Below are 19,723 nucleotides of genomic sequence, written 5' to 3' on the forward strand. Positions count from 1 at the left end.
CAACTCCAACTCTCTCAGGATTCTCTCAGGGTCATTCTATTATAGGAGCAATATACTTTTACTTCTCATCACTGAAGCCCATAAGTCTCTAGCAACATATTCTTCATGTATACAAAGTCAACTACCATGATAACACCATTACCTCAAACATAAAACATCGACAAGAAGATGAAATCAATAGTCAAACACTAGTTACTAAAGATAATCAAATAATCAAACTACTGGAGCTCAAACATATCTAGGTCACAGACCTACAAACACACTGACAATATCCTTGGGGAAGAGTGAACACAGATTTATAAAAACCTATCAGGAAGGGACACCAGTTAGGAAAACAATTGTTTGGGGCAACTTGCAACTCACAACTCTTGAGTGTGGTCTTTACATTCTTGGTCCATTCATGACAATCCAATTCTCGAAAAATAGATCTCTCAACTGTTTCCTTTTTGGTCCTAACTGTTCTAATGCTAAGCAAATCTGTTCCTCTTCTACTTTCAAATCAATGAAACAGTGACAAATTCTTTTTGCTCACAATTACTCTGAAAGGGTACTGAGAAAGTGTTAATGCTATTCTAGTGACAAATTAATTCCTTTAATCAAAGTTTACCACCAAGCTCCTCAAATTGGCTTTCTGAGAAAGGCAGAGAAGTTCAGCCAATTCTTCACTCAACAGGATGCTGCATCAAATCAACCAGTTTTCTAACTATATTTATAACAAAGCAACTGCAATGCCTGGCTTTTCCTCCTCCACTTTTCCCTCTCAATAGAGAGTGGAGACAAGAAGTGGTAAGGAGAAAACAATTAGGAACAGCTTCTTAGAGGCCATATCTCTTTTCAATTTAGACAGAACACCGGAAGAACAATTAAATCTGCATCAGTTTCATTTTTGTCCAATCAGAAAGCTCCCAACCTTTTTTTTCAGCCAGTACACAAAATAATGTTTCTCTTTCAATCATCGAGTTTCTGAAGCATTCATCATTTGACTGCTTCTTCTAATATTCTGTCACTAGATTCTTTGCCGCTCTTATTGGCTAAAATAAGAACTTCCTAGTGGTTAATGACACATATTTCCCTTATGAGGTAAAATTCACACTATCCAACTTTTAGTTATTCATGAAACCAACAATCCTTTTTTAATCTTCCCATAGTCTGAAAATAATTATTTGAGGTGCCACTTTTTGAGTTTCAACCTCTCAAGCTCTAAAAATAGTCACAATATGCAATTGAGCTGAGGGATCACAATGTTTAATTCACCACACACTTTAGTCATTCTTTTGTCCCCAAACAGATCTTCTAAGTTCTCTATTCAGGCTTCTCATGTCTGTTCTCACATTTTCACAGAAAAACTACTTCTTCACATAGGGATTTTTAAGTTTTCAGGCACAAAAGTTCCTAGAAGAGGTATAGTAAGATTCCAAATACCTTTTCTTTAACTGTGGGGGAAAAACTCATTTCATTCTAGAAAATAAAAACAAAGCTACATTCCTGGTTTTGGAAACTGAAGCCCCTGAATTTAGCCTGTGGAAAAACTAGTAGGTAAGAGCTAGTAGGCTGCCTTGGTTCCTACCAAAAGGAATGCATGTCCCCAGCTGAAGCTCCCATGAGTTATCACACACTAGCTCCTCTTTTACTTCCTTGTATCATCCAAGCTGCACTCTAGTCAGGAAATGGTAACAGAAATAGAAAACACACTAAAAATAAACCAGAGATTACAATGTTCAAAGAAAGAAAACATAATAGAATTGTGGGTTTGATTTAAAAGAATAAATAATACAATACTAATAGCATAGCTTAGAGTAAATATAGTGCCAGTGATGTTCCAGATGCCAATTCAAGGTCACATGGCATTAGAACTCAAGAGTTATAATCCTTTTTCAGTTTCTACTTACCAATGAGAATAATCTTAACAAAGATCAACAGGACAACCCTTACTTTGCCATCCCTAGCCCAGATTAAAAAGTAAAAGACAGAACTGCTAGGGAAAATATTTTTTAAAATATAGGGGATAGAAGTCTAGGTTTTAAAAAATATTTCCCCCCTCAATTACATTAAAAATTTTTTTTAGATTTTAAAAAAATTTTGAGTGAAACAAGAAATTTGGGGTAGATTATATATGCACAGTCATGTAAAATATTTTCATATTAACCATTTTGCACAAGAAAATGCAGAATCTTCCCCCAAAAAAACAAAGTTCAAAATGTATGCTTCAATCACAAAGTTCAAAATGTATGCTTCAATCTGTGTTCAGAACATCATTTCTTTTAATAGAGGTGGATAGTATTTTTTTTAATATCATAAGTTCTTCAGATTTATTTTCGATCATTGTATTGCTGAGAATAGGTAATTCATTCACAATTCTTCATTGAACAATATCGACATTATGCACGCTGTTTTCCTTATTTCACTTAATAACAGTACGTGTAAATATTCCCAGGTTTTCTGAAAGCATCTTGTTTGTCATTTCTTATAGCACCTTGGAATTTAATCATATACCACAACTTGTTCAGCTATTCCTCAATTGATGGACAACTCCTCAATTTTCAAATCTATACCATCACAAAAAGAGGTGCTATAAATAATTTATCCTTTTCTTTGATCTCTTTGGGATTCAGATCTAGTAAAGGTATTGATTAGTTGAAGGATATATAGTTTTGTAGCCCTAAATCACTCTCCAAAATGGTTGAGTCATTTTACAATGCTACTGATAGTAATTAATGTCCCTATTTTTCCAAATCCTTTCCAATATTTATTATTTGTCATTTTCCTTTTTTTTTGGCCACATTAACCAATTTGATAAGTATGAGATCATACAGAGTTGTTTTAATGTGCATTTCTCTAATCAATAATGATTTGGTACATTTTAAAAATATGTCTACAGATATCTTTGATTTCTTCTGAAAATTGCTTGTTCATATCCTTTGAATATTTATCAGTTGTGGAATTATTAGTATTCTTTTAAATTTAAAGCAGTTCTCTATGTATTTGAAAAATGAGGTCTTTGTCATTCTATAAAATGAGCTAGAGAAAGAAATGCCAAACCACACCAGTATCTTTGACAAGAAAACCCCAAATGGGAAAACTGGAAATTAGTATGGCAGAAATTAGATATGGATCCACACTTAACACCATATATCAAGATAAGATCAAAATGGGTCCATGATTTAGGCTTAAAGAATGAGATCATAAATAGATTAGAGGAACAGAGAATAGTCTACCTCTCAAACCTGTGGAGGAGGAAGGAATTTATGACCAGAGGAGAACTAGAGATCATTATTGATCACAAAATAGAAGATTTTGATTACATCAAATTAAAAAGTTTCTGTACAAACAATACTAATGCAAACAAGATTAGAAGGGAAGTAACAAATTGGGAAAATATTTTTAAAGTTAAAGGTTCTGATAAAGGTCTCATTTCCAAAATATATAGAGAACTAACCCTAATTTATAAGAAATCAAACCATTCTCCAATTGATAAATGATCAAAGGATATGAACAGACAATTCTCAGATGATGAAATTGAAACTATATCCACTCATATGAGTGTTCCAAATCACTACTGATCAGAGAAATGCAAATTAAGACAACTCTGAGATATCACTACACACCTGTCAGATTGGCTAAGATGACAGGAACAAATAATGATGAATGTTGGAGGGGATGTGGGAAAACTGGGACACTGATACATTGTTGGTGGAGTTGTGAAAGAATCCGGCCATTCTGGAGAGCAATCTGGAACTATGCCCCAAAAGTTATCAAACTGTGCATACCCTTTGATCCAGCATTGCTGCTATTGGGCTTATATCCCAAAGAAATACTGAGGAGGGGAAAGGGACCTGTATGTGCCAAAATGTTTGTGGCAGCTCTTTTCGTAGTGGCTAGAAACTGGAAGATGAATGGATGTCCATCAATTGGAGAATTGTTGGGTAAATTATGGTATATGAAGGTTATGGAATATTATTGCTCTGTAAGAAATGACCAGCAGGAGGAATACAGAAAGGCTTGGAGAGACTTGCATGAACTGATGCTGAGTAAAATGAGCAGAACCAGAAGATCGCTGTACATTTCAACAACAATACTGTATGAAGATATATTCTGATGGAAATGGATATCTTCAACATAAAGAAGATCCAACTCACTTCCAGTTGATCAATGATGGATAGAAACAACTACATCCAGAGAAGGAACACTGGGAAGTGAATGTAAATTGTTAGCACTACTGTCTATCTACCCAGGTTGTGCAACAAGAAAATGGTATTTACACACATAGATTGTATCTAGGTTATATTGTAACATATGTAAAATGTATGGGATTGCCTGTCATCAAGGGGGGGAGTAGAGGGAGGGAGGGGATAATGTGGAAAAATGAATACAAGGGATAATGTTATAAAAAAAAAAATTACTCATGCATATATACTGTCAAAAAAATTTATAAATAAAATTTAAAAAAAAGAAAAAGAAAAAGAAAACCCCAATGGGATCACAAAAAATTGCAACAAAAAGTGGAACAGAAAAAATGATTATAACAACTACTAGCATTGAATATGTAAATTAATGTAGATGGAATTGTCATTTTTACCATACTGTCTCAGCCTACCATGAGCATTTAAAATTTCTCCAACTGTTTAGAGTTAACTATTTGTGTGAAAAATGTTTTGTAATTGTGTTCATATAGTTCCTGGGTTTGCCTTGTCATGTTAAGACTACCAAGTATTTTATATTGCCTGCAGTTATTTTAAATCTCTACCTCTTCCTGATGGACTTTGTTGTTAATATATAAAAATGCTAATGTCAGGTGACTCTGAGCTCTTAAAAGATATTATAGTGAAGATCAAGTTCATTCCTGCATTCAATATGAGAAAGTTTCAAATATGATAGACTACATGCTGTGGAATACTAGGTTGGTTGAAGAGTAATGAGGTTTTTGGCTGTAAAAACTCAAGAAAAGGTATTCAGGGTTTTCCATCTGCATACTGGGAACATTGTCAGTGGATACAATGACAAAATATTGGAATTTTAAAGTAATTACTTCTAATTTTTTATGTTTGTGTATATATAAGCACCTATACATCTTATCCCTTCTGACTACAATTTTTGGTCTATAGATGTAATTTTTATCATGTAATGTAACGTAATTAGGTCCTATATGAACCTTTCTCTTCCAATAAAGACTGGTAATTATACTCTGCAATGCAATTTATAGTCCTTTAAGTAACTTACCCAGATCAAGAAACTTGTAAGCACCAGAAATGGGATTTCAATCAAGACCTTCCTGACTCTTAAGATCAGGGTATTCAAGATCTGTGCACAACATCTCTCTCTTCTCTACAATTACATAATAGATGCGAAATAAATAGCTGTTGGTTGACTATTGCCTATTTCAAATAGCTATTTTCTACCAATAGTGAAAATATTATTATTATTCATAATTGATATCAACAAATAATAACATTAAAATAATTATATTAAGTTTAACTACATAGCATTTAAAAAATTTATAAAGCATAGGTCCACTTCTCTCCAGTCATCCAAGCTCAGGACACCATCACTTTTCACCTGAATTAGAGCAACAGTCAGTCTTTGGTCTCCTTGTGTCAAGTGTCTCCCCAAACCAACTCACCTTCCATTCAACTTGCAAAGTGATTTTCTTAAATTTTAGGTTTGACCATGTTATCCTTCATCTCAGTTACCTCTAGTGGCCTTCTAGTGTCTTTAGGATAAAACAGAAACTATTTAAAGCTCTTCACAAGCCATTTCTATCTTATACATTTACTCTCTTCTCCCCACATTACAGACACTGGCTTGCTTGCTTTTCTCATCTATGACGCTTCACTGTTTATCACTATGCTTTATTGTCCTTCATACCTGGAAAGTTGTCCCTCCTCCCCTTTCCCTAACAGAGTTCCTAACAGAGAGGTTTCTTTCTTTCTAAGACTCAGTAAGCTCAGGAAGCCTCTTCAGCAGGATGCTGAAGGTTATCTGGTATCTTTTTTGTGTGTGCGTGCGCATGCATGCACGCGCGCACGCGCGCGCCCATACACACACACTCATTCACACTCTTTCTCTCCCCCCCCCTTTCTATATTTACACCTACATATTGTTTTTCCCATTAGTATGTAAGGTCATCAAAAAGTGGGACTGTTTTTGCTTTTTCTTTGTATCCCCAATCCTTAATAAATAAAGCCTGAATACATGCTTGCTCATTAACTGACAGGTCTTTTCACACTTCTGTAAGATATGTAACACAAGTATCATAACCACATTATCAAAGAAACAAACTTTGAATGTAAATGATTTTCTTCTAGTCTCACAACTATTGGCATTCAAATTCAGGTATCCTGGCTCTAAGGTTTGTGTTCTTTCCTCTTCTCTGTTGCTTTTTATGACAGAGCTTTTTTTTTCCTTTTATGATCTGGAATTAAATCTCTTGAGGAAAGAAGAATCTTCTAGCCCATCCAACTCTTGTCTTCTGTAAGGAGACCAGCAAGAGGCCCTGATAGCTTACACAGCTTTCTTTGAAGGAAGTACTAGTCTGGCCAGTCAAACAGGTACTTTTAGTTAATAAAAGACTGTAAAAATATTTCTTTAAAAGCTAATAAGCCAATTCCTGAGAACCTCCTGCTCACAGGTATAAAAGCTAAATTCCACAAAACTCAAATTAGTAAAGGGGTCAGAACAAATTAGAATTTAATAGGTACTGGGGAGAATGCAATAGAGGAAGGAAAAATAAACTACAAATATCAGAATGGCAATGCTTGTATAATGTAATAATGTAAAAAGTATCATAAGTGAACCAAAACAATGTGAGGTAGCAATGCAAATCCATTAAAACAAAACCACACACACACACACACACACACACACACACAATAAAAGTGGCTAGAACAGTCTAAAGGGGAAGCTAGATGGCACAGTGACAAGCATGTCAGGTCTGGAGTCAGGAAGACTCAACTTTCTGAGTTTCAATCTGGCCCTAGAGACTTAATAGCTGTATGTTCATATGCCAATCAACTCTATTTGTCTCAGTTTCCTCATCTGTAAAATAGCTGGAGAAGAAAATGGCAAATCACTCCAGTATTTTTGCCAAGAAAATTCCAAATGGGGTCATGAAGATTTGGTCTGGATGAAAAACAACTCAGCAATACTCTATAACTCATAGTGTACCTTTATACTATTTCCTGGCCTTGGTAATTTACAAGATGTAGAGATTTATAAATAATTCCAAAGAAACCAGGTAAAATAGTGTTAGAATATAAATGTGGATTCAAAATCTAAATGAAGGCTATGCTAACACAGGATCACGAATCCCAAATGATGACCAACTATTCCAGGATCAGAGAAACTACTGTGAAATCCCACCTCTCACATTGCTAGGGCAAGGTACCATAAGTTACTCAAGTTATGAAAGCTCGGCATTAATTTTTTCATCTGCATAAAGACTGAATTAAATGGCCTCTCAGGTTTCTTCACACACTAGATGTATGATCCTAAGATATCTTCAACTATTCCAGAGAATACTTTATCCTTTTAAGGAAAGCTGCCCCTTCAGAAAATAATTATTCACAGTTTAAGAAGAAAGAAAATTGAACAGCAAAGAATAGTAGTTAACCAGTTAATTTTAATTCCCAAGATCAAAAATTAGAAACTCCAGGTACTCCTGGTCCAAGAAAACAAACAGTAGGTAAGAAAACCTAACTAGCTTAGGTCTCAATTTTTTTCATCACTCCTACCAAAGGCTCGTTCTCTTCCAGTTTTTCTTTTTACCTTTTTGTCTTTTTCCCCAAATCCTTTTCTTTCAGGAGCAGCTACCTGAGGAGCCCCAGAAGGAAACCAGGTCAACCCACTGAGTTAAGAGTTGAGCCTGGTCAATAAGAAAGAAAGGAAAGAAAGTGAAAGTGAACTTTCACCAACACTACTGGATGTTGGGTTTCACAGGACTCAATATCATTACCTACCAGATTAGGTTTTGAGAGAAGACCCCCGAGCAGTCTAATTACAAGCCTTTCTCAATGACAACATCCCTCTAATCTCTGATAATCTGCTTGAAATTTATCTTCAATGGTTAGCATAATGCCACTCTGGTAAACTATGCCCACCCTTCTGAACCCTATGCCCATTCAAATTTATTCCACCTTAAATATTTTCTTTTCTCTATTCTTCCACCTTCTAACACTCACAGAGTCTAGGCTTCCTCCTGATGAGTCAGCATCTCTTGTCACCCCTTTCTGGCACTGATTGTACTTTCATTTGTATCATATACCCCCTCCCACAAGTCAATAATCATGCAGCTAGGAGTTGGTATACTCTTTGCTCCTCAGTGCTATGTTCAGACTCTCTGTCTATCATCATCAATAAATGATCTCTCTTTTTTTGAGGTTCATTCAATCCAAATTTATTACCCAATCTAGTACTATTCTCTATGCCCCAAGGACTCTTTCCTTCATATGTCGATGAATTCAGTGCCTGGCTGACAATCTTTCTATGTTAAATCCTCACACTAGAGAACTTGAACTTATATTCTCATGTTCCTTCCAACAATCCAACTTTCTAGTGTTTCTATTTACTATACTTTAGCTGGGGCTGCTTAGCCTAGGAATGAGAGGCTGGGGGAGGAATAGGACTAGATAGTGGTTTTCAAGGATCTGAAGAACTATCACATGAAAGATTAGATTAATTCAGCTTGACCCTCAAGGGCAGAACTAGGGAAGTTGCAGAAGGCTTGCTATAAGGAAAACATTCTTTAAAATGTCAAAAATAAAACCGGGCAGAGAAGGAAAGCCTTTTCTTTTCAAATGTTTTATTGATGTTTTCTTTTTAAACATCAAGTCACTTTCAAATGACTTCTATGGCTATCTATACAAATTTATCCCTCATTCCACGCCTATCTGCTGGGAGAGGCAGATAAATATGGAATGAGGTAGAAGAGTGCTTTAGGTCAGTCCTAAAGATACATCTGATCACTAAACTGATCAGAGTTCTTATAGTAAGACTTCAAGCAGCTGTCTGATGACAACATGCTGGAAGTTTAGATGACTCTGGCTCATATGCTGGTTCAATTGGATAAAAATCTGAAGTCTCCTACCCAAATGACTCCATGAAACAAAAGCCTGATTTATGCCAGTAGGGTAGCCTTTTCTGGCCATCTATGAATGGTATTTCCTTCCTAAGAAGTAAGCTACCAGAGGACATGAAATATCTTGGCTTTTTGGTTTGTATCTCTAGCTCTCAGAAAAGTGCTGGGCCTATAGGAAACTTTTTTCTTCATTCATTTAGATTAACTACCTGGAATAACTTACTCATACCTGATTTACTAAAATGCTTCAATTTCCTAACTAGTCTCCCTTCCTCAAAAATTTCCACCTAAAATCTTTTTTTTTGCATAAACTACTGTAACTGTCTGACAACTCAGCTTTCATCACACCAATATTGCTAGATCATGTTTAAAAAAAAAAAAAAAAAAGTCTCTCCTTCCATTTCTACCCATTGGAACTCTTCAGCCTTCACAATCCCATGCTGGCCAGCATCACTAATATCAAAAACCAAAGGAGTTTACATTTCTACAGGGCTTTATAGTTGGAGAGACATACATGAACTGATGAAGTGAGAAGAACCAGGAGATCATTATACACTTCAACAACAATATTATATGATGATCAATTCTGATGGACATGGCTCTCTTCAACAATGAGAGGATCCAAGTCAGTTCCAATTGATCAGTAATGAACAGAACCAGCTACACCCAGAGAAAGAACACTGGGAAATGAGTAAGAACCACAACATAGCATTTCCACTGTTTCTGTTATTGTTTACTTGCATTTTTGTTTTTTCTTCTCAAGTGATTTTTACCTTATTTCTAAATCTAATCTTCTTTCTTGTACAGCAAGATAACTGTGTGTGTGTGTGTGTGTGTGTGTGTGTGTGTGTGTGTGTATATATATATATATATATATATAGTATTTAACATATATAACATTTAACGCAGGGGTTCTCAACTATGGCCTGCAGAGGACATTTATGCGGTCTGCCCGGTTATAGCAAATGGGCTGAGGGGCGGAGACAGAGTATGAGCTTTTGTTTTTACTATAGTTCAGCCCTCCAATAATCTGAGGGACAGTGAACTGGCCCCTTATTTAAAAAGTTTGAGGACCACTGCTTTAACGTATTTAACATGTATGGGACTACCTGCTATCTAGGGGAGAAGTTGAAACAGGAGTTTCTGCAAGTGTTAATGTTGAACAATTACCCATGCATATGTTTTGTATATAAAAAGCTATAATAAAAAAAAAAGAAAGAAAAAAAAAGAATTATCCTCATTTCATAGATGAAGAAATAGAGGTGAAGTGGCATGCCCAAATGATAATCAATGGCAAAACTGGGATTGGAATCCTGGCATTCTAATGCTAAGTCTTTCCACTAGACTCTACTAAGAAGTTTTTAAGATCTTAAGAATCATTCAATGAAAAAGGCTACTTCATGAGATGGTGATTGAGCTCCTTGTCATTTATAGCAATCAAAAATAAAATGAGGTCAAAATGGGTTCACAATTTAGACATAAAAAGTGGTATTATAAGCAAATTAGAAGAACATAGGATAGTTTATCTCTCAGATCTGTGAAGAAGGAAGGAATTTGTGACCAAAAAAGAACTGGAGTTCATTACTGAACACCAAATAGATAATTTTGATTAAGTTAAAAAGTCTTTGTATAAACAAAACTAAGGCAGACAAGATAAGAAGGAAAGCAATAAATTGGGAAAACATTTTTACATTTAAGGGTATATAAAGGCCTCATTTCTAAAATATACAGAGAATTGACTTAAATTTATAAGAAATCAAGCCATTCTCCAACTGATAAATGGTCAAAGGATATGAACAGATAATTTTAAGATGAAGAAATTAAAACCATTTCTAGTATGAAAAGGTACTCTAAGTCACTATTGATCAGAGAAATGCAAATTAAGACAACTCTGAGACACCATTACACACCTCTCAGATTGGCTAAAATGATAGAAAAGTATGATGATAAATGTTGGAGGGAATATGGGAAAACTGGGACACTAACACGCCTTTGTGGAGTTCTAAACTGATCAATCATTCTGGAGAGCAATATGGAACTATGCCCAAAGGGAAAAGGATCCATGTGTCCAAAAATATTTGTAGCAGCTAGGAAATGGAAACTGAGTAGATGCCTATTAGTTGAAGAGTAGCTGAATAAGTTAGGGTATATGAACACTATGAATGAAATACTATTGTTCTTGTAAGAAAAGATCAGCAGGATGATTTCAGAGAGGCCTGGAGAGACTTATATGAACTGATGCTAAGTGAAATGAGCAGAATCAGTGAGAGCACAATACACAGCACTGTACATTGTACACTATGATCAATTCTGATAGACGTGACTTCTCAACACAGATGATTGAGGCCAGTTCCAATGATCTTGTGATGAAGAAAGCCATCTACACCCAGAGAGAGGGCTGTGGGAACTTAGTGTGGAACACAACGTAGCATTTTCACTTCTTTTTTTGTTGTTTGTTTGAATTTTATTTTCTTTTTCATTCTTTCCCTTTTTGATCTGATTTTTCTTGTGCAGCAAGATAACTGTATAAATATGTATGCCTATATTGGATTTACATATATATATATATATATATATATATATATTTTTTTTTTTTTTTTATCATGTTTAACATATATTGGAATCTTGCCATCTAGGAGAGGGGGTGGGGAAAAGGAAGGGAAATTGGAACACAAGGCTTTGCCCAGGGTCAATGGTGAAAAATTATCCTTGCATATATTTTGAAAATAAAAAGCTTCAATAAAAAAATAAAAAAGATGCATGACTGTCTAAGATTCCAAAGAAAGAATAAGAAGTTCCTCCAAATATATTAAGTCTCTTTTATTCTATTTCTCTAACTTCATCTTCCAATATTAATGAAAACAAATCACTGTTTACACAGTAGTAGTAGTGGTGTAAAGAGATTAGTAATATAAATTTGAAGTCATCATTTCGTATACATACTGTACACATTCAGAATCTTACCTTTTTTCCCTTAAAAAAACTTTCATTTTTATAAGTTGTATCCTTTGTTCCTTCAAGTATCATCTTACCCCCAATCACTTGAAACTCAAGTGATTACTCTCGCCTCTGAGTACTTTTTGTCTGTACTGATTATGTCACACTTAATATATGTTATTCCACTCATTGGAGTCAGAGGAAAAAAAGGATCTTGGAGTTTGTAGAACAATCTAATTCTTTCAATCTATAGAAGAGACAGGGAGAGGAAGTGACTTGTCCAAGGTCATGCATGCAGTATGTCACAAGCTATGATTCAAACCCAGACCTTGTGACTAAACTCAGGACTCTATTACCTTGACTGCCACAGCTGGTTTTTATCTTTTAACTTGCACATCCTATCTCCCAGCTAGATTGCACAACTCTCAGGGCAAGGCTGACAAACTCAGTTTCAGGCTTAATAGTTATTTGTTATTTTGAAGATGGGGAGGAAGATGATCACCTCTCTGAGACCAACTGGAAAAACTGATTGAGAGATGTAATGGACTACTTCTCTTTACAAAAAAATCCAGGATTAGAGTTTTTCATCCATTCAGATGGAAATAAGGTCATGAAGCAGAAAGATGAGCTAAGTGGGCCGTTTTTAGAATATAAAAAATTACTATCCAGCTGATAATTCCAATGGAAAAAAAATTTAAAATAGCAACAATTCTTGAACAGTCCTTTAAGAAAGATCAAAAGAAAGATCTTGAGAAACTTCATCCCATATACATATATTAGTCAATTCTTCTCAGTGAGTCTCAATAACCCAAAGACCTCTTCCCTTCCTCATAATCATATCCCAGCCCAACAACTCCAATTTCCTTTCATGAAGACTTAGTGTAAATAAGAGAACAAGATGAACCCCTGGCTGTGTCTTTTTGTAAGCTCTGTAAACAATTTTTATCTCCCTCTCCTTCTCTCCTGACCTAATCCTAACCAACAGACATACTAGGCTCACTACCTTATTTGGCTACAGGAAAATCGAAATAATCTGAAAAGCAGAAAGGAAAGTGAAGTCTTTGAAGACAGGAAGCACATTAGGGAAACAACCAATAACTCTGACAGCAAAACAACATAAACAGCAGCCTTGTGTTTTGCTGTCCCAGCTAGAACTAGTTGCAGCAGCCATATCCTCTGTATGTGCATAGACAAAGAAAAGGGCAACAAATATTACCTACCCAAAGCTCATTTACTATGCCACAAAACATGAGAAGAAATAGTGAAAGCTAAAAGAACCATTTGCTTTACAGTGAAATAGCCCCCAAAGATGAAAGAAACAATTTTGCAGCTGGAAATGTGGTAATCTCAGACATTTAGATCCTCATGGAAGCAGAAATATTGGGGGGAAAAAAAAAAAAAAGGAAGCCTTGGTTTTCCCCACAAAAATGCAATGACACTGACAGTCATTTATTTATCCTACAAGTATTTACTTGTACTTATTTGTATTTACATGTAAATACATGCTATGTATTTACAACATCTATTCTGTGTAGGGACTTGTGCAGAAACAATGGCAGACAGTAGCAACCCAGGAGTTTTGTCATTTGGGGATCTGCTCCCCCATATGAATATTATCTAAACCCTTTAACATTGTTCTCTGAAGGAATAGGAAATTCCAAGTTTACAAAAATTAGATTACCTCTTTGAAGAATGCATCCTCATGTGTCAGTGAGCAGCAACAGTCTTGAAAGTGCCACATGCAAGGGAAACACACCACAGAAAACTGGAGAACAAAATACACAGAGCATAACAACATAAGCTAGCTCCTCCCTTTCTTTGACCTGAAATGTCATCACTCTTTTAGTTGGAATCAGCAAATCTCTCTCACTCTTAAGTGACATACTTCACAAGAAGTGAAAAAGCCCAGGTTGAAGTGAGGGTAAGGGAGAGGGCCTGGGAGTAAGCGAGACAAGGTAAAGAACCGAGAGTAGGTATCTATTATCTGAAAAAACAAAACTAAGGGGTGAGAAGGAAGAATGCACTGGGGGAAAGGGAGAGATAGAATGGAGTAAACCAACTGCTATAAAAGAGACCCAAAAGAGATTTTACAGTGGAGGAGAAAATGGGGGAAGTGAGGGTGGGGAATGTGAAGAGAGCATGAACTATACTACCATCAGAGCTGGCACAAAGAGGTAATAATATACACATTCGGTTAATTGTAGTAATCTACCTTAGCATTCAGGAAAGTAGGAGGGGAAGAGGATCAAAGAAGGGAAAGATGGGGAGCAAAAGTCAGAAGTAAACTACTTTTGAGAAAGAACAGGGTGAAAGGGGAGAGAGTATGATGAACAAGAAAACAGGTTAGAGGGAAAATATATACTAATCATTACTGTGAAAAAAATTTTGTACAAGTTTTTTATGATAAAAACCTCATTTCTCAAATACAAAGTCAAATTTATAGAAATAAGAGCCATTCCTCAATTGATAAATGATCAGATATGAACAGTTTCAAGACAAAATAATCAAAACTATTTATAGAACTATGAAAAAATGGTCTAAATCACTACTGATTAGAGAAATGCAAATTAAACAGCTTTGAAGTACCACTATATACCTAGCAGATTGGCTAATATGACAGAAAAGGAAAGTGATAAATGATGAAGACTTGGGAAAATTAAAATAATAATGTACTGTAGGTTAAGTTTTATACAGATTGAGTATGGATCACAACTATAGTATTTTAACTTTTTTTGTTAAAATTTGCTTGCATTTTGTTTTCTTTTTCATTTTTTTCCTTTTTGATCTGATTTTTCTTGTGCAGCACGATAATTGTGAAATATGTATAGGAAAAATACACATGTTTAACATATACTAGATTACTTGCCATCTAAAGGAGGTGGTGGGAGGAAAAAGAGGGAGAAAAAAATTTGGAATGCAAGATTTTGCAAGGGTGAATGTTGAAAATTATCTATGCATATGTTTTGAAAATAAAAAGCTTTAATAAAAAAATTCTGGAGAACAATTTTGAACCATGCACAAAGGATTATAAAATTATTTGTATTTTTTAACCAAGCAATACCTTTACGAGGCCTGTATTCCAAAGAGGAATACAAACAAAAAGGAAAAAGACGTTTATGTATAAAAATATTTATAGCAGCTTTTTTATAATGGTGGCAATGAACTGGAAATTGAGATGTTCACCAAATAGGGAATTGGCTGAACAAGATGTTGTATATGATTGCGATGGAATATTATTGTGCTATAAGAAGTGACCAACAAGATGCTCTCAGAAAAACATGGAAAGACTTACATGAATTGGTACTAAGTGAAATAAGCAGAAGCAGAAAAACACTGTACACAGTAACAGAAATATTGTATAATGATCTTCTGTGAATAACAATTATTTTCAGTATCATAATAATCCAAGACAAGTCTGAAAGACTGAGGAAAGATGCTATTCATCTCTAGAGAAAGAACTGGTGAAGTCTGAATGCAGATTGGCGATATAGTTTAGGTAAGTGGCACAGTGGATAGAGCACCAGCCTTGAATTCAGGAGGACGGAGTTCAAATCTGGTCTCAGACACTTAACACTTCCTAGCTGTGTGATCCTGGGCAAGTCACTTAACCCCAGCCTCAGGGGGGGGAAAAAAAAGATACAGTTTCTTTATTTTTCTTGTTTTTTGCCTTTTTTTGGGTGTGTGGGGGGTGAGGATTTGGTGGTTTCTTCTACAATATGACTTACATGAAAATGTGTTTTATATGACTACATGTAAAACCTATGTCAAATTCCTTGTCTCCTCGGGGAGGGAGAAGAGAGATTTTAGAATTCAAATTGGAAAAAAAGGTTAAAATTGTTTCTACATGTAATTAGGGGGGAAAATAAAATAATAAATAAATAAATAAAAGACGAGACATCAAATACATAACAATCCTACAAAATGTTAACATCCCAAGTCAGATCTGATTCTATAACTCCAAAACTGCTTGTAGACAAATCCTAAGTCACATCCTAAATCCTTGTCAAAATGAAAGCTGGGAGCCATCTGCCAATGAAGCAAGATTCACATGTCTGAAATTAGAGAAATAATTCATTTCATGTTATTCTCAGACTAGATATTCATCCCAGACTCTGACATACTATGGTCTACCCTGAGGCAAGCTCCTAGAAATCCTTAGGAGGATTGTCTTTTTTCCCTTAGTTTTAGCAAGTACTTAATGAATGATTGCTGACTGATTAAATGACATTATATGACATCCCATGGCCATCAATCACCTATAGTATTTTTTTCTTTTCTTTTTTATTAAAGCTTTTTATTGACAAAACATACGCATGGGTAATTTTTCAACATTGATCCTTGCAAAACTTTCTTTTCCAAATTGTCCCTCATCTATAGTATTTTTATATGACATGTAAGGAACAGACAACTGGGAGATGTCAAGGTTGGCAATAAAGAGATTCCATGCTCTGGGCAGAGGAGCAGGGTATTATGACTTGGCAGGAAGAGTCCCTGGAGAGCAGATGGTATAAAAGAATAGCTCATGAGTCAAAAGAAGGTAAGCAAGATAATCTTCTTCCTCCTCCACAAGTATGTGGAATCTGGGAAAGGGACAGGTCCCAACTCCTTCTGGCTTGGGGAGATGGGGAAGAAAAGAGGAAGGGACCCAGGGGCCTACAGTGCTTGAAAACATGCTGGGATCTGTAACAAGCCCTAAGGACTGCTTGCATAAAGAAAAGGACAGCTGCCTTCTTGCCTAAATCATGCCAAATGAAAGCACCTGACAGGTTCCCCCCCCCCCCCAATTAAAACTGTGCTACTTGCACATTATTTAGATGATCTCAGGGAAGAACCTTGAATGTCTAGAATACTGGACAGGAAACCTTACTAAGAGATCTCAAATAGTGGATTCAGGAAGAGAAGATGCCACATCTTCCAAAGTGAAGAGGCTAAGAAGGCATACACAAAGCTCAATAAACCAGGTCAAGTTCATTTGGCTAGATATAAGATATAAATATGAGTAAATCAGCAATAGGCCTAATCTAGGAGAGTGTGAGGTACCTGTCAAACCAAGGCCTTTGAGAAAATACAGCCTTGAAGTACACTATCAAATACAAACTAGTTCTTAGACTTAGAATTATAGTATATCACTATTCACTTGAGCAAAGAGATTCATTTGGCTGGAGCAGCCAGAGCCTAAGCCAGCCTCAGGATCATCACTGGCCTGTCAATTTTCAATTGGAATTATTATCAGACAAGCTTTAAATCTTCCAAAATTTCCCATAGTCTGATTAGATGAAAGAATTGGCAAACAACGGGGAGATTAATGAACAAAGTCAGAATAACTGCCTTGCACTATATAAATCAAAACTTGTTTCAAGATCAGGGACCAGAGATGACCACTAAAAGTGCTTCTACAATCTGACTAAAATAACCCAACAAGTTCTCCAAATTACATGTAAAGAATCGCCAACAATCATTTTTGTAAGATTTCAAATTCTGAATGTTTCTCCCATCCTTCCCTATCTCTCTCTCCTTCCCAAGACAGCAAGCAATTTGATAAAGACTATAGCTATACAATCATTTTAAACACATTTTTATATTAGTCATGTTGTGAAAGAAAATTCAGACCAAAAGGGTAAAACCACAAGAAAGGAAAAAAAACAACACACACAAAAAAGTGAATTATCAGATGCTTCAATCCATATCCAGTCTCCATATAGTTTTTCTCTGGATGCAGATGGCATTTCCCATTATAATTTTGGAATCACTGCATTGGAATTATTTTGGATCATTGCACTGCTGAGAAGAACCAAGTCTATAATAAGTTAATCACCAGAATCTTGCTGTTACTATGTATAATGTTCTCCTGGTTCTGCTCACTTCATTCAGCATCAGTTCATGCAAGTTTTTCCAGGCTCTTCTGAAATCAACCTACTCATTATTTCCTATAGAACAATAATGTTCCGTTTTATTCATATACCACAACTTATTCAACCATTCCTCAAGTGATGGGCACCCACTCAATTTCTAATTCCTTCTCACCACAAAGAGAGCTGCTGCAAACATTTTTACATATGTGGGTCCTTTTCCCTTTTTTATGATCTCTTTAGAACAGGGGTCTTCAAACTACGGCCCACGGGCCATATGCAGCCCGCTGAGGATGTTTATGTGGCCTGCCCAGTTATGGCAAAATCAGAACGGAAGTGACGTTTGACTTAAGCTCGGGTTAGCAATGCTCACTTCTGGCACTGGGCTGAGGTGGCAGAGACAGAGTATCCAGCCCTCCAACAGTCTGAAGGACAGTGAACTGGCCCCCTATTTAAAAAGTTTGAGAACTGCTTTAGAACATAGACCCAGTAATGACACTGCTGTATCAAAGAATACGCAGTGTTTGATAGTCCTTTTGGAATAGTTTCAAAATGCTGTCCAGAATGGCTGGATCAATTCCCAATTGCATTAACAATTGCATTAGTGTCCCAATTTTCCTAGATTCCCTCCAACATTTATCATCTTTTCTTGCCATCTTAGCTAATTTGATAGGAGTGAAGTGGTACCTCAGAGTTGTTTTAATTTGCTTTTTTCTAATCAATAATAATTTAGAGTATCTTTGCATATGATTTGAGATGGCTTTAATTTCTTGATCTGAAAACTGTTCATATCCTTTGACCACTTATCAATTGGGAAATGACTTGTATTCCTATACATTTGACTCGGTTTTCTATTTTGTAAATGAGGCCTTTCAGCAGAAACCCTGGCTGTAAAAGTTGTTTCCAGCTTTATGCTTCCCCTCTAATCTCAGTTGCATTTGTTTGTACAAAAATTTTCATGTAATCAAAATTATCCATTTTGCATTTTATAACGTTCTCTATTTTTTCTTTGGCACAAATTCCTCCTTTCTCCAAAGATCTGATAAACTATTCTTTACTCTTCTAAATTGCTTATTATAGTATCATCCTTTAATGTCTAAATCATGAACCCATTTCAACTTTATTTTGGTATAGGATGTGAGATGTTGATCTATGCTTAGTTTTTGTCATACTATTTTCCAGTTTTCCCAACAATAGTGTCAAATAGTGAGTTCTTATTCTAGAAGCAGGAGTCTTTAGGCTTATCAAATAATAGATTACTATAGTCACTGAATATTGGGTCTTTGTGTACCTAATTTATTCCACTGATCAACCACACTATTTTCTAGCTAGTACCAAATGGTTTTGTTGATTGCTACTTTATAATGTAGTTTTAGGTCTGGCATAGGGATATTTTTTATAAAGCCAAAAGGGCAAAGACTTCAGAGGACTGATGAGGCCCATTTCCTGCCTCTTCGCATTTATGTTGTTGGTTTATCAATGCAAAATAACATAATATACATTTCAGCTGGACTTTATTATAAGAAGGCCAGTGATCACAGGGATAAGACAATAATGTGAAAAAAAGGTGCATCAAGAAAATATTTTAAAAGAAAAACAAGATGACCTTTCCATCTTTTATGGTTTATATGTATGGCAGAGAAATGGAAGATCCTTAAGATCCTCCTATCCTATTTCTACAAGCTCACAAAGTGGGAAGGGCCTCAGATAATATCAAAGATAAGTAGCCATCCAATCTCTGCCAATAGGACTTCTTTGATCTCTTGACATTAAAGTTCACTTGTGAACCATGGTACCTGTTATAAGTTTTCCTTATAATTACCTTCCCTTTGTGAGGCTCCTGAAGTTGAATCTTAGGAACTGATTC

The 19,723-nt window shown here is 35.6% G+C and overlaps 1 protein-coding gene across 3 annotated transcripts in view; it reads right to left on the reverse strand.

Moving 5' to 3' along the window:
• Positions 1–19,723, reverse strand: part of PPARD (peroxisome proliferator activated receptor delta) — a 70,733-nt gene that overhangs the window by 47,516 nt on the left and 3,494 nt on the right. For 2 of the 3 annotated variants that reach the window (XM_074311182.1, XM_074311179.1), the window contains exon 2: positions 13,689–13,772. The exons of the other annotated variant lie outside the window; for it this stretch is intronic. The gene's annotated coding sequence lies outside the window, so the exon portion shown is untranslated. The remainder of the gene's footprint in view (positions 1–13,688; positions 13,773–19,723) is intronic. 3 annotated transcript variants of the gene reach the window in all.

Source organism: Sminthopsis crassicaudata, chromosome 4 (assembly GCF_048593235.1).
Source record: "Sminthopsis crassicaudata isolate SCR6 chromosome 4, ASM4859323v1, whole genome shotgun sequence".
NCBI classification, from domain to species: Eukaryota; Metazoa; Chordata; class Mammalia; order Dasyuromorphia; family Dasyuridae; genus Sminthopsis; species Sminthopsis crassicaudata.